At 53.2% G+C, this 13,636-nt stretch overlaps 1 long non-coding RNA gene across 1 annotated transcript in view; it reads right to left on the reverse strand.

Moving 5' to 3' along the window:
• Positions 1-5,747: 5,747 nt before the first annotated feature.
• LOC107154152 overlaps positions 5,748-13,636 on the reverse strand; it is a 48,672-nt gene continuing 40,783 nt past the window's right edge. The window contains exon 2 of the long non-coding RNA XR_001505026.2: positions 5,748-6,043. This is a non-coding gene — a long non-coding RNA (uncharacterized LOC107154152). The remainder of the gene's footprint in view (positions 6,044-13,636) is intronic.

The raw sequence follows: 13,636 nt of genomic DNA on the forward strand, positions 1-13,636 counted from the left end.
AGTGTCAAGCAGAGACCTGGGGAGACAGGTGGCCTGTGCCTCTGCCCCTCCCTGGCCCAGGAAGCACACGAGGCATCATGTGACTCCCACAGCCAAGGGCCACTCCACACCCACATCACATGGGCACAGTCCTGCACACACCCACCAGGCCCACACGTCCACCTGTGCCACAGACCCTTGTACCACAACACCCACTTACGTCCCCCTTGCACAACCACACCACACCACACACAAGACACACAGGCAGTGCACACCCCCTCACAGTGTGCCACCCCGTAGGCACACAGGCACCCCATCCAAATACCCCATGTCCCCACGTGCAACACACCCATGTCACACGTGCATGTATGCCTGCATGACCACGGGCCTTCACCCAGGTGCCGAGTGCATACACTGTCCCTCCCCATCGTCCACCCTGCGTCTTCTGAGGTGGCCCTGCCAGAACTGCGGGGACTGCCGGGCTCACTTCCCCGCGTTGGGAGCTGGTGTTTGCAGATCCAGCTCCTGATGGCACAGCAAAGCCGATGTGGGGCCCAAAGAGGGGACCCAAGCGTCCACACCAGGACGTCTCTGAGCACGACAGGGACATAGGAAGTGAGGCATGGCCCTAGGTCAATGTCTAGCCGCCATGAAGAGGCCATCCTCAGCAAACCAGGGTCCCTGGCCACCTTGCCAAAGGGACCGGGGACAGTGATTCCAGAGCTGTGCCCTGCACCTGGAAGAAGGGAGGAGGAGTGGGTCGAGGGCCAGAGGGGGAGCAGCCACCTGGACGGTGTCCCCCTTCTCCTTCCTCCCCACCCCGATGACAGTGATGGCCTGCTCTACGCTGCTCTTTCCATGGCTTCCTGGCCCTTCCCCCTCCCTGAGGAGCTGAGGGGCCAGGGCTGCCCACTGGACCCCAGGAGCCTCCATCTGCCTGGTTGTCCCACCCCCTGACCAGCTCCTGGGAAGAACGAGGGCAGAACCCACTTCTCTGTCACCCACACAGTGCCCAGAGTAAGGAGCAGACCTCGCACCTGCGTGCCCTCAAAGTCCCCCGGGATCTGTGGAAGTGCAGCTTCTGGTGGCAGTGGGAGGGCCAGCCCCTTGCTGCCTTTCTGACCCAGGTGGCCTGCAGAGCCCAGGTCTGCCTGCCCCTGACCCCAGTGACACAGTCCCTTCCCAATGTCACTTAGCACTCACAGCCCTTTCTAAGGGAAAATGGGCTTTCCTTTACGAAGTACAGAGACAACATAATGACGAGAGGCGTGGGGCTGGGTTCCTCTGGATCTAAACCCAGGAGGCACCATGTCACAAGTGTTATGACCTGGGGTCTCACCAAAACTGTTTTCTTGACCTAACAAAAGGACACTAACCCTGCCCCTGGGTCCTGCTGTGGGGTTGGCAGTTACAAGCCACCAAAAGCTGGTCCAGAGCAAACTGAGGCTCACCAGGGAGCCGGGGTGTTAGGAAGGCGCATGCATCACTGAAAACATGGCGCCCCTAGACCTGGGGAGAGGACGGCCAGGCCCTGGGATGAAGGAGAGGAGCAGGACTTGACCCACTGCAGCCGTCGCTCAGGCTGGCCTCTGAGGTCCTGCTGCATCGTGTGGGGAAAAGGAGCAGATCCGGATCCCAATGGTGAGAGCACAGGGCCCGGGCGGATGCATTTCCAAAAAGTCAACTGAGCCTGGTGCTTGGAGACAACTGTCCAGCCCAGTATTGAGGTCAGGCCAGACCTTCCCTCAGGTTGACTCCTTTCTCCCCCATGAAGGGAAGTGTGGCTCAAAGCACTTCAGCACTAAGGAAAGGACAACTGAGTCGAGACACCTCCACCAGGGCTGCTGGTGGGAAGGCCCCCGCAGGGGGGAGATGATGTCGCTCTTTCCGTGGCTAGGGCACCGTGTGGGGCTCACTCGAATGCCACCAGGCCCGGTTACTCCACTCTTGGCACATTCTGAGCCAAAGGTCCTCTGTGGAGCCGGAAGGACAGCGGGTGGCTCCCACGAAGCGTCACCTCCCTGGCTCAGCCTTCTCTTACCACCTCCCTGATAACGTGGGAACGTGCTGGATCCATCAACTCCCTGAGGGAAGGAGCCACCTGAAACCCGGGAGCCCAGGCGTGAGCCTGGCGCCGGGTGCGTGCACCCAGCTGTGGCTGGAGAATGTGCCGTCTCACTTCAGGCCCACAGGCCCACGGCTCAGGGACGCTGGCCTGCCAGGGAGTGGGCCGGGGGCTGGAGCCAGGAGACCTCCCACTGTTTTCCCAAGGAGCCGCCCCGAGCATCGCAGAGGAGCAGATGCCCTCGCCTGGCCAGGAAAGCCCAGGGGAGGCTCGGAGCAAGGCCCACGGCCTTTTGGGAAGCTAGAGGTGGTCTCTAGGAGGCAACCAAGTTCTCTGAGAGAAAGTCATTCCATGCTAACCTCATTTCCTGTTTTGACGAGCCTCCCCAGCACAGCCGAGTGGGGGAATGCCCCAGAAAGGGTGGCTTGCTTTCAGTAGAGCATTTGACAACCTCTCGTGTCCTGTATGTGTGTGGGTGCACACAATGGCCCCGATGATGGTGTGGCTAGGAGGGGTCACACGGGCAGGACAGCCATCCTCAGGGGTCAGCTGGTGGCATCAGATCCATCCTGCCACCCTTACTCCCACGTCAGCCCTGGAGACGGCCCTGGTTGCTGGGGCCACCATGAGGTCTCAGCTGGTCAGACCAATAAGCAGTTGCTGTCCCCTGGAGGTGTGGTTTGACAGCACTCTCTGCTACTACTCTACGTGGGAAAAGGTTGAAGACCCCCAAGGGAAGGGTGTCATGCTGTCTGTGCCTGGTAGGAGGGAGGAATGAGTCTCGTGGAGACCCACAGGGCCCTGTCCTGGCTGCCATTTTTTAAATAACTTGCAGAAAGACACTGAAGGCATATTTACCAAATCTGTAGGTCACTGGAGCCTCCGAGGAAGGAATGTCCCCAGAGAATCCCGCCTGGAGGATTAGGAACCTGGTATGCAACCCAATAGACCAAGTGCAGAGTGCTGTTTTCCTTCAGAAACACAACCCACTGTAAATTAAAATTTAAAAAAAAATCTGTGTAATCTGTACATTTGTTTTGAGTTACACAACCTAAGCTCACGTGTGCAGCCTGGGATCGGACAACCAAACCTGCTCCCTTCAATCCTACCACGGTGTCGAGCTCCTTCTCAGGGTGCTGGCCACCAAAGGCCCCTTTCCTGCTTGTCTTAGAGGCTTGTTATGAGGACCAAACAAGCCCAAGAGGGTGAGGTGCTCTGAAAAAGGGAAAGCTCTGAAATTCAAAATAGTATGACTCTTTTCGTCGTCCAGGTGCTTTCCCTCCAACAAAAAAAAAAAAGAAAAAGAAAATCTGACACTCTCTGAGTGATAAGCAGAAAATGATTCAGCTTTGACTTCTATTTCTTCATCTGTAACCCCAAACTGGTGGAGCTTGCTGAGCCACCTCCCTGAGCCCATCTCGAAACCATGACTCCTCTCCTGGGTGACACATCTAGTCCCTGGTTTTCCCAAAAGTTCTTCGGGTACTGTCCCAGATTCTTGGAATAGAGTCATCCCATAGCAGAAAAGCTCCCTTCCCAGGCTGGGTCTCCAAAGAGGCAGACACAGCAAACTGGCAGAGGGGACACAAAGGGTGTCGGGTCTGGGCCTTGCACCTGGGTCGAGATTGATTCTCAATTCTTTTCCTCGTACGGCTCAGTGCTTTGAAAGCATATTGGCCTTGCTGGTACACAGCCCCCGTGCAAAATATAGATGCAAAACACACTGTAGGCCCAGGAGAGGAGGGCAGGTCCCTCTGAAGTCAACAGAGCCACGCCACAGGCCTCCCACGTTCAGATGGCAGTAAGGTCTGGCGGCCCCCTCAGGCCACACAAACCCACGGAACTTTCTTTATTACTCTTTTCGTGATACATATGTTCTTTTCTGAGCTGTCCTACATGGCAGACCCAAGCCACATGTGGATATTTAAGTTTAAATTAAACCAAAATAAAAAAAGGAAATAAAAGTTTAGCTCTTTGATCACGGGAGCCACGTTTTAAGTGTTCAAAGGACACCTGTGGCTAATGGCTACTGCACTGGACAGGGAAGCCTTGGGCCGGTGTTTCCAGCTATGCACCAAAATGGCCCGTGAAGTTGTTAAAAGGACTGAGATCTGACCCCATCCCCAATTCTGATGGGATTGGTCTAGGTGGGCCTGAGGGTCTAAAAATGTTTTTCTATAAGTCCTAAGTAATTCTACTATCTGGCCAGGGGCAGAGTTATTGCCTAACCACCTAGAGTTGCACGGTCCACCCTCTTGCTTTTTCTCTTATCCTCCTATGAACTGATTGGCCTGTGAACACTCTGGGGGTTATTTGTGATTCTCCTCAAGCCTTTGACTTCCATATTTTTAAGGCCCAATGTAACCCTAGCAGGTAAGATTGGGAAAGGGCAAAGGATATTGTTGTGTTCTGCTCTGGAACATGGGAGAGGGGTGACCCCTTGGGAGAAAGTGTGCCTGTCAGGGGAGCCCCTTGTGTGTAAGTCCAGCTAGGCCTGGGTGACTCAGGGTCCATGACACTAATGTCACCCCTCTGCACTGTTCCCTCTCTAGTGGAATCCAGTCACATGAAACCAGTAGAGAAAAAAAAAACCAAGAAGCTCCGACCAGTGGGATCTTAAGAGTCACTTTATCTGGCCTTCTTAATGTCCTGCTGAGAAGTAGCAGCTAGAGACACCCCACTGAGGACACGTCCCTCCACAACACAGTTTTCCAGGAATATAAGCAAATAAACTTTTTAAAAAACATAGCTGAGCAACTTTGGGTTTCTGATGCGAATCGATTCGCAGGCCACCTTTCCTGTTGGGCAGTGTCATGGAGAGAGCCTGGCTGACACTGGCCAGTCCTGGCCACAGCGTCAACCAGCCTCAGAGATGGACTCGCAGTGCCCACCAAACCCTGGTCAGAAGGCCAGACGGCTCAGCGTGGCAGCCTTGCAGAGAAGTGACGGGCTGACCCACTCAGCATTGTTCTGGAACGTCTGCTAAGCTTATAGATGAAGAGACGGTACTGGGAGGTGACAACAAGTGGCCTCTCTCGGCACATCCTCAGGGAAGTGGGTTGTCCTGCTCGTGGCCTGGGGCAGAGGAGGCTGGCCTGCCATCTTGTTTCTTTGAGGACTATTCAGGGGCCAGTTCCAGGCCTCAGATCTGAGGCCTGGATCTGGGGAATCAGGGCATCTCAGTGAGCCAGGCCTGGTGATCTGTCCGGCGCTCCCTGAGCGAAACCCCTCAGGAGGTGAGCAGCGCTGGGAGGTGGGGGCAGAGCTGGCCACAACCTGGGCCTTGTCGGCAGCAATGGGCACACAGTAGGCCCCAGAGAAAACTTTAGGGAATGAATAAGCAAAGGGGTAGTGGATGTGGGGCAGGGAGGGGGACACAGACAAGGCCAAGATCCCCAGCTGAAAGGCTCCTGGTGATCTTGGGGTCACAGGTGCAAGCCAGAATCAGGGTGGGCGAGGCAAGAGATTTCCAGATGGATTCCAGGGTTCTTCTCAAAGGTCGACCTGCCCATGCTGACTCTAGAGAGACCTTCTAGAGATTTAAGAAGTAAGACAAGCATGGCTGAGTAATAGAGGTTCAAGCTCAACATCGTAAGGAACACGTGGTGGAGACGAGCGTCACCTGTGCCTTCGGGAAGCTCAGCGGACACGGGTCGGCCCCTTCAGCTGGGGTTTCCATACAGCGAATAAGCAAACAGTTTGGTTTTCTTTAGTTTTGCTTTAATGAAGGAGAGGGATTAAGACACAAGAGACTGGCCAGATAAATAAGACAACATCACGAGTGCACCATCCATGACCAAAAGATTGCAGAAACATCCCAGTGAATATGGAAACCCTGAGCGTCCACAGCAGTTAGAATCCGGTCCCAGGAGACCCCTTGTCCTGCCTTCCAGCCGGCAGCAGGCAGAGGCGCTGGGGGGCTGAGTCCTGGTTTTTCTGAGTCTGTGTCATTTTCGATCAAGTGTGTCATAGAGCTTCCTGTTCCGTCTCCCAGTTATTCTGAAACAAAAACATGCATGAAAAACACAGGTCACTGCCAACCACACTGAGAGACAGTCACTCCATGGAAACCAAAAGGAAGAGACTGTAAATGCCACGGTGAGCCGGGGAGTCGAATTGGTCAGCATCTATTCACACAGTGACAATGAGAGCTGCAGGTGGTGATGGAGACAGGCAGTGTCCACCTAAAAATAACTCAGAAGCCACCAGAAATGTCCCCAGAAGCTCACTGCTTAGCGCGGGACCATCCTGTCTGCTTATTGAAAAGCTGAGGCCAGGTCTGATTCTCCAGCTGCGTCTCACCCCCGGGGGACCCTGAGGCTCCTCTCCATTTGCCTGAAGAGTAGCATAGGACTTCAGAGACACCCAGGAGTTTGCCCGGGTGACACACTGAGCTCCCCTCCCCAGGGGCCCAGAGACACCCGAGAGGTCACATAGAACTCTCACTCAGTGTGTCACCTCTCCTCTTCCCACCTCAGGGGACGGGAGTCTCCCAGGAGCCTCAGCCAACACTCAGGAGCTACCTGGGCTTGAGCCGAGGAGCCCTGGTAAGGAGAGAAGGAAAGATGGAAACCCTCCTCCTCAGGAGGCTGCAGAGGCTGCAAGGACTGAGCTCCCCAAAGACTGTGGCTCTATTAATAACCGCCCCGCCGCTTGCCGCCAGCACCGTCGGCCTCCTTGTTTGCAGAAGATCATTTTCAGATCTTTCAAATAAGTGAAAGGGTATTTCCAAAAGACAGAAGCAGGGCACATTCAGAAATGCAGATAGTGCCATGTCCCCAGGGTCCCCACAGTAGCCCCACAGGCCAGATCTGTGCTCAGACGCATTTCGGGAGAGCAGTTTTCCCAGGAGGGGACTGGCAACAGGGCTCCCCTGGGAGGGTGGCCAAGTCCACGCCAGCCCACTCTCTCCAGCAATGTTCTCTGGCCAGCGCTGTGGATGGCCAGAGAAGAGATGCATGGCTCTGAGCTTCCCTGGCTCCTCAGCTGTCCCCTCCCCCTGCAGCCTGCCCAAGGTGCCAGGAGGGTTCACTGTGAATGCCCGGGGACCGCCCCTCCCCCATTTCCTTCCATTAATGTCACAACATTTTCTGTAAAGTGGGAGGGAGGATGTGGGATTTGGGAAAAGCTCGGTCCTTCCCCTAGAGATTCATTCACAATGCGCCGCCTAGTACAAGGGACGTGAGAAGTTAGGAAATAAAGGAGGCGGCTCAGATCAGCGCATTGTGTGCTTTCCAAACATCTGGGGGAGGGCGGGCCAAGCCCTCCGTCGCACCAGGCCTTTGGCAGCAGGGCCGAGCTGTGTGGTGCAGAGGGCAGGGTGCACCCCCTCCCTGGAGAACCTCTCCCTGAGCTGCAGGCCGCGGAGAGCAAAGCCTCTCCTGGGGTCATGGCAACACGCGGCTATTTGTGACAGTCTTTTATTTCTCAAAATTTCACGTAGTGTCCCCCAGTGTCGTGTACACATGAGTCAGTGGATCTGCACCAGTTCCTACAGGACTTATGGCCTCTAGTGGCCATGGGGAGAGCAGTCGGGGGCAGTTGAGGAGCCGGCCCTTCTGGAAGGAACACCCTAGATGACTCTGCAGGGAAACGGCCCCCTGTCCCGTGATCTGAGAGCCTGTTTGCCCCCCCCTCTCTGTGCTGGGGATCAAGCCCAGGGCCTCACACATGTCAGGCCAGCACCGTCTCAGGGGGCCGCACCCCCCAGCCGGGTGAGCTAGCATTTCTAGTGGGGCTCACAGCCTGGCATCCGGACCCAGGATTTTGTCAGCAGCGCCTTCCTGGGTGGGCAAAGAGAAACGGGAAGTAAGTGACGCACCAGTGGCCACATGGGTGGAAGGGGACCCTGGTCCCCCCCGTTCCACCACTGAGAGGGGAGGCTTCCCAGCCAGCCCTTGCAGCTGGGATCAGCATGAACTGCCGCAGCCCAGGCAGCTGGAGAGGGCACACCCCACCATGAGCACATGGATTAAAGTCACGGCGAGAGGCCATAGGCCCCAAGGTCCCCAGGTGACCCTCAGTTTTACAGGTGAAGAAAGCAAGGCCTGTAGATGGGAAAATAGGGAGCCTTCCCAGGTCATGCTGGAAGGGACACCTGGGCTTTTGCCAGCTAGTCCCCATGGGACAGCGGCCCAACCTGCCAAGAGTTGGAACCCAGCTCGCCATGCGAGGCCTGCTCTCCCTTGTCTGGAGATTTTGCATGAATTGATGAAATTCCCGGGGACTCCACGAGGGCTCCACCTGTCACTGAAGGAGCCAGGAGGACCCAGGGGGGACTACTTCCGGTTTGCCCCAATTCCAAGGAAACCGCTCACATGGATTCCACTTGCCACTATGCACTGGGGTGGGTGGAGACCTCCAGCACCTCCCAGAGTTGGGACAGACCCCAAGGGTTCTGGTTACACATACCTAAGGCCGGCCGGCCACCCTCCCTCCCAGCTTGGCTCAGTGCTGCTGTTCCTGCAGGTCTCTGGTGCTCAGGTCCCCCATTTAGCGCTCCCCATGGCAGGTGCAGAAGCCACTTGCCCACAGACCTGAGGGAAGCCTGGGGGCCACACACCACGCTAAATATGAGCCCTCGTCAGGGGCCGGAAACGCAGCCCAGGCCAGCTCTGCATGCTCCGAGCCAGCTCCTCAATGTGCTCTTTCTGCTCCTGCCAGCAACCAGAGGAAAGGTCCTGGCATGGAAGTCCAAGGAGGGACGAGCGACGGGAGCCCAGACGCCCACCCCAACTCCCCCTCACACCAGAGGGCAGGGTCTTGGTCCCTGGAGTTGACCCCTCCATGCCTCTACTTCCAGGAAGTACCTGGGGAAGTGAAAACCAGTTCCTCACCTGTGAGAGGCCAATCCAGAGCCCCCAGGCCCCCCACCCCAGCAAAGGACACACCTGAGCTTGTCCTACCCCCCTTGCCACCAAGGGCCTCAGCAATTCATAGGAAAATGGCCATCGAGGCCTCCCGGGCTGTTCGGGGCAGGGCTGCAGGTCAGCTTGTTGAGATTTCAAGCAGTCGGGGGGAGGGTAGGGCCTGCTCAGTGAGACCAAGGTGTGTGGATCTCAGGCCCCTGTTTTTATTTCTCAGAACAAGGTCGTTGATCATCATGGACTCTCTTTAGGGACAAGATGGCTCTTTGGGCAAGTGACTAGGGTTTTGAGCTGCTGGAGATGTCAGGGCCAGCAAGCAAGTCACCAGCATTGCCCATATCCCTGATGGGGATCCTGTGTCCAGAGCAACATCCACATGGCTCCAAGCGGATTCAGAGCCATTTGGAGGGATCTGACCTGAGAAGCAATTTCTCCAAAGTGTCCCCCATCATGACATACCTACGCATTGCTCCGAAACAGACTGTGTCCTCGTGGAGGGACTTCCAGGCCCCTGGCAGCAGAGCGTGCTTCAACCCAGGGCTGCCCCGACACACCCCGTGCCCTTGGCCACCACACACTGAGCACCTCCCACCTCCCGGAGTCTTCTCTCAGGAGGGGGCTGTCAGGATTATCCTGAGGCACAAGGAGTCCCACAGCCAGCAGGTCAAGGGTGACACACATCTTGCAATCCAGCATCCTGGTCACCAAGTCCTGCAGCCACCTGGGGTGATCAAGAGCTCACAGAGGACGCCACAGCTGGCCCCCAAGGACCATGCAGAAGACCTTGGAACAGAGAGATACTCTAACAGGTCCCTCAGTTTATACCCAAGGTAGAAATGGATGGAGGTCACGACCCAAGGGCCTCCCTCACTAGGTTATTTTCTGGTCTAGTCCTGAAGAGGACCCTCACCTTGGCCACTGTATTGGCTCCATAAAACCCATTTTTCAAAGAGCTAAATGTCATAGACATTTCAGCAGATATAGTGTGGTTGACATAGCAAAAGGCCAAAATTACAGATGACCTTGCTGAACAGTTACTAAGAAATGCAAAGGGCCTCTGGAAGGCTGGCCTTACCCCCAAGGTTGTGTGAGGACACAGGAGGGATCCACCCCTTGGGGAGAATGTGGACGACACACAGACTCCGTGGGGCCTCCCCATCACCCGGGGCTCAGTGCCACCTAGCACATAGGTGCCTGCGCGTGTGAGCAGTGCAGATTCTCAGGCTTCTCTGAGTCTTCTCATTGGAAATGGAGGGGGTGGGGTCCAAAGGTGCATGTTTCCACTTCCCCAGGTGAGTCAGACAGAGGCAAGCACTACGAGTGGGAGGTCACCATTGTAGCCACTGTCCCTAGGCTCAGTCCCTACTGACCACAGTGACTGCACCTGCTTAGGTTCCTGGTAAGCAAAACTTAACTGGACGGCTCTCTCCAGAGTCCCCAGAGTGGGAGGGGAGATCCAGCAGCAGCTTGAAGCCTCCAGGACTTTGAATGAGTCTTGGGGTGGCCTAGGGTGATAACCTCCTTTCTGGATACTGAGCCCCAGGGGGTGGCAAACCTGCTCCCTAGTGCCCCCCCAGATCAAAGGTCCCTCCAGCCTCACAAGGCTCACCCAGCCCCAGACTGCTTCACCCCCTCAGCTCATGAGGCCATGAGAACACCTGAGCCCCGATGATGTCCACTGGCATCATGTGAGGGTAGGATCTTGCTGCCGTGGGGGAGGGGGGTGCAAAGCCCACAGCCCCTGAGCTCCGCACACACAGCACCCGTATGCAGAGGGAGGACACCCACAAAATGCTCCTAAGAGCACAGGCAGCAACTGGGCCAAAAAAAAAAAAAAAGTTGAAAAAAACATAGTTTGTTTATCATTTTAAAAAGCTAACCTCATACAGGAAGTATGAGAAAAAGAAGAAAGAAGAAGAGAAAAAAAAAAAAAAAACACCCGCGACACACTGGCAGGGCACACTCCTGTCACGGATGACATGAGCCTTCCTCAGTTTCCACGCTCACCTTGGCAAAGGCAGGAACAGCCCCACAGGCAGGGGACCCAGTGCACGGAGCACAGGCTTGCCTGACACAGGGAGGCACCCTGGCCGGGCCTGCAGGTGTGGCTGCCCAGTTGGGTGGACATCTAAAACAGAAACTGCCTTCCTGGACCTCCAGCCCCTCCTGCCCCTCCTGCCCAGGCTCTGCCCCTGTGTGTGCTTCAGGATTGGCATGATGGTGACCCCTCTCCCTCGCATCCCCTCCAGAACGGGACAGCCCTGGGACAGGGGAGCGCCACCCCCTACCCCAAAGCCTTCCACGCAAGCCTGGGGCCATGGGCCCTTCAGGACAAGCCTAAACCGGCAGACCTGCTTGAGTCTGATGGACCCTGACATGCGACCAACCCCCGGGGCAGCCAGGAGCACGGGGCTGCTGCTGACATGAGCCCTCTGCCTGCCATGAAACGCAGCTGGGTGGTCTTTTTAAAACCGGGGGTGGGGGACTCACAGCCTGGACTGGAATGCAGAAAAAAATAGGGAGACGAAAGGACACTTCCTCTTTCGCAAATCCAAACAGTTAAGAGAATAGGAAATAGAAATCCTCGGTCCCCACATTAAAAAACCAAAAGACAAACACCATCAAATATGCCCACGTTGAAACAGAGAGCAGATGAGGAATTTTTTAAGTCATGGCCATCGCTGTCAAAGAAAGCAATTACTCAAGAAAGAAAAGAGAAGCAAGAGACAGAAAGAGAAAAAAGCTGTGTACAGCAGCCTCTCAAAACAGAACCCAACCTGCCAACCCTTCTACAGCCAGTCCTGCACCCGTGTTTCAGCCTCTGTCGAAAAGGTTAATAATTTTCCTACCGAAACTAAATGTGGGTTGTGAAAGAAACATTAAAATGAAGAAAATTTCCCCGTGGCTGCTAATTTATTATCACCAAAGCCATCAAGTTTCAGTTTGAGTTATTTGTATTTATTTGTGAAAACAAAGATTAGATAAGTAGAAACATCAACCCCATCCTAAGTTTTGTCCTGGAGTATCTGATTTTGAAGGCGAACAAAATAAGACCCTCATACACGTGCGCGAGTACACACACACACACACATGCACACGTACACACACAAAGCATGAGAAGGCAAAAACAAGACCCGAGTCTGCCTTGAACCCCCATCATTTTAACAAGATGCAAAGTCTCGTGTGGAACATTCACATTTGTTTACAGTCTGTCCAGATATGAAAGTCGATGTCTAATTTTAGTTGTTGAAATTTTCGTCAACTGTATTCCCAGACGAGAAGGTTTTTTTTTTTTTTTTTTAATTTAAAAAAAAGAAAAAAAACCTCAAACTGAAAATTTTGCTTTACACTTGGAGAAGTGCTCCAACAGCCATTAATTCAGTGGGGGAGTCTTGGAGAGGAAGAGGGAATTTAAATTCTGCTTTCAAAGATCAAGTGAGGAGTTTTGATAGACAGGTAAAGCCGGGAAGAAACCCCAGGCTTCAGGTGCCCAGGTGGCTTTTAGCTCCCGTGTGCCTCAGAGGCCAGGTGGGCAGACTGCTTTCTGAAGTCTTAAAAGCCATCCAAAGATGAAATGGTTAATGAGCCTCCCAGGGAGCACAGACGCCTCTTCATGTATTTCCATCACAACATCAACACCAGAATGAAAAAAAAAAAAAAATAACATGCAAAAAAAAAAAAAAATGAAAGACCTCCAGTGGTCTCACATCATCGAACAAACTGTTTTTCTACCTATTTTGTGTTGCTGGCTTTTGTTATCAACCCAATCGGCAAATTGTGGCCAGTTTTGTCATGGTGTAAGCAGACATTTTGTTCCCAAAAACTGCTTTCAACATTTGAGCTACCAAATACAGTTTATGAGAAAATGAACAAGCCACAGGCACACAGAGAAGGTGCCTCTTCTCAACAGATTAACCCCTTTTAAGGTTAAAATGAAAATAATAATAATAATAATAATATTATTAAAATATTTACACTCACATATATGTACATATATAGAAAAACAGAATTCTAATAAATTCAAATTCTTTAGCAACCTAACTAATCACTCCTGGAAAAAGAATAATTAATAATTAACCTAACAATTGGTTTTGAAACCAACTACATGATCCTCCCTGATCATCACCACCACGGCACCATGAAACTCTACATCACAGTTAATTGACAAAAAAATCGCACACACCAAATAACGTTTGAAGATCAAGATCCCACAGGAGTCGATTGAATTAAACTAAACTCATCGGTGAAGCAGTCATTTACTACTGAAAATAATAACACCCACGTAGTTCATGCTATATGTTAATATTGAAACCAAATAGGAGTCTTACACCACAAATCATTTCTTTAAAAAAAGTATAATAATGAAACTTAGTTAAGATGAAAATTCGGCGTTTTATTTTATAAAGCGTTAAAAATAGGAAGATCAAAAATGATGGAGAGCTGGTGTGGTTTTTTGAAAATCTGTCTTGCTTGATTACAATAACAAATTAAAAATGGAAAAAAAAAATGAGAGATTCTCTCCTAAAACTTCAAGAACAACTCCTCAGAGGCAAAGCAGAATTTCAGGCAGAGGCTGAAGAAAACCCCCGGCTGTAGCCCTCCCTCCCACTGGAAGGTACAGCAAGAAGTACAACATTTTTAGCCTTTTAAAATACCAGCATGCCCACACACCGTCTCAGATTAAACCAAGGAGAAAATGACACATTCTGAAACCATTTTCTAAAGC

The sequence above is a fragment of the Marmota marmota genome, unplaced genomic scaffold (assembly GCF_001458135.2).
Source record: "Marmota marmota marmota unplaced genomic scaffold, marMar, whole genome shotgun sequence".
Classification (NCBI taxonomy): Eukaryota; Metazoa; Chordata; class Mammalia; order Rodentia; family Sciuridae; genus Marmota; species Marmota marmota.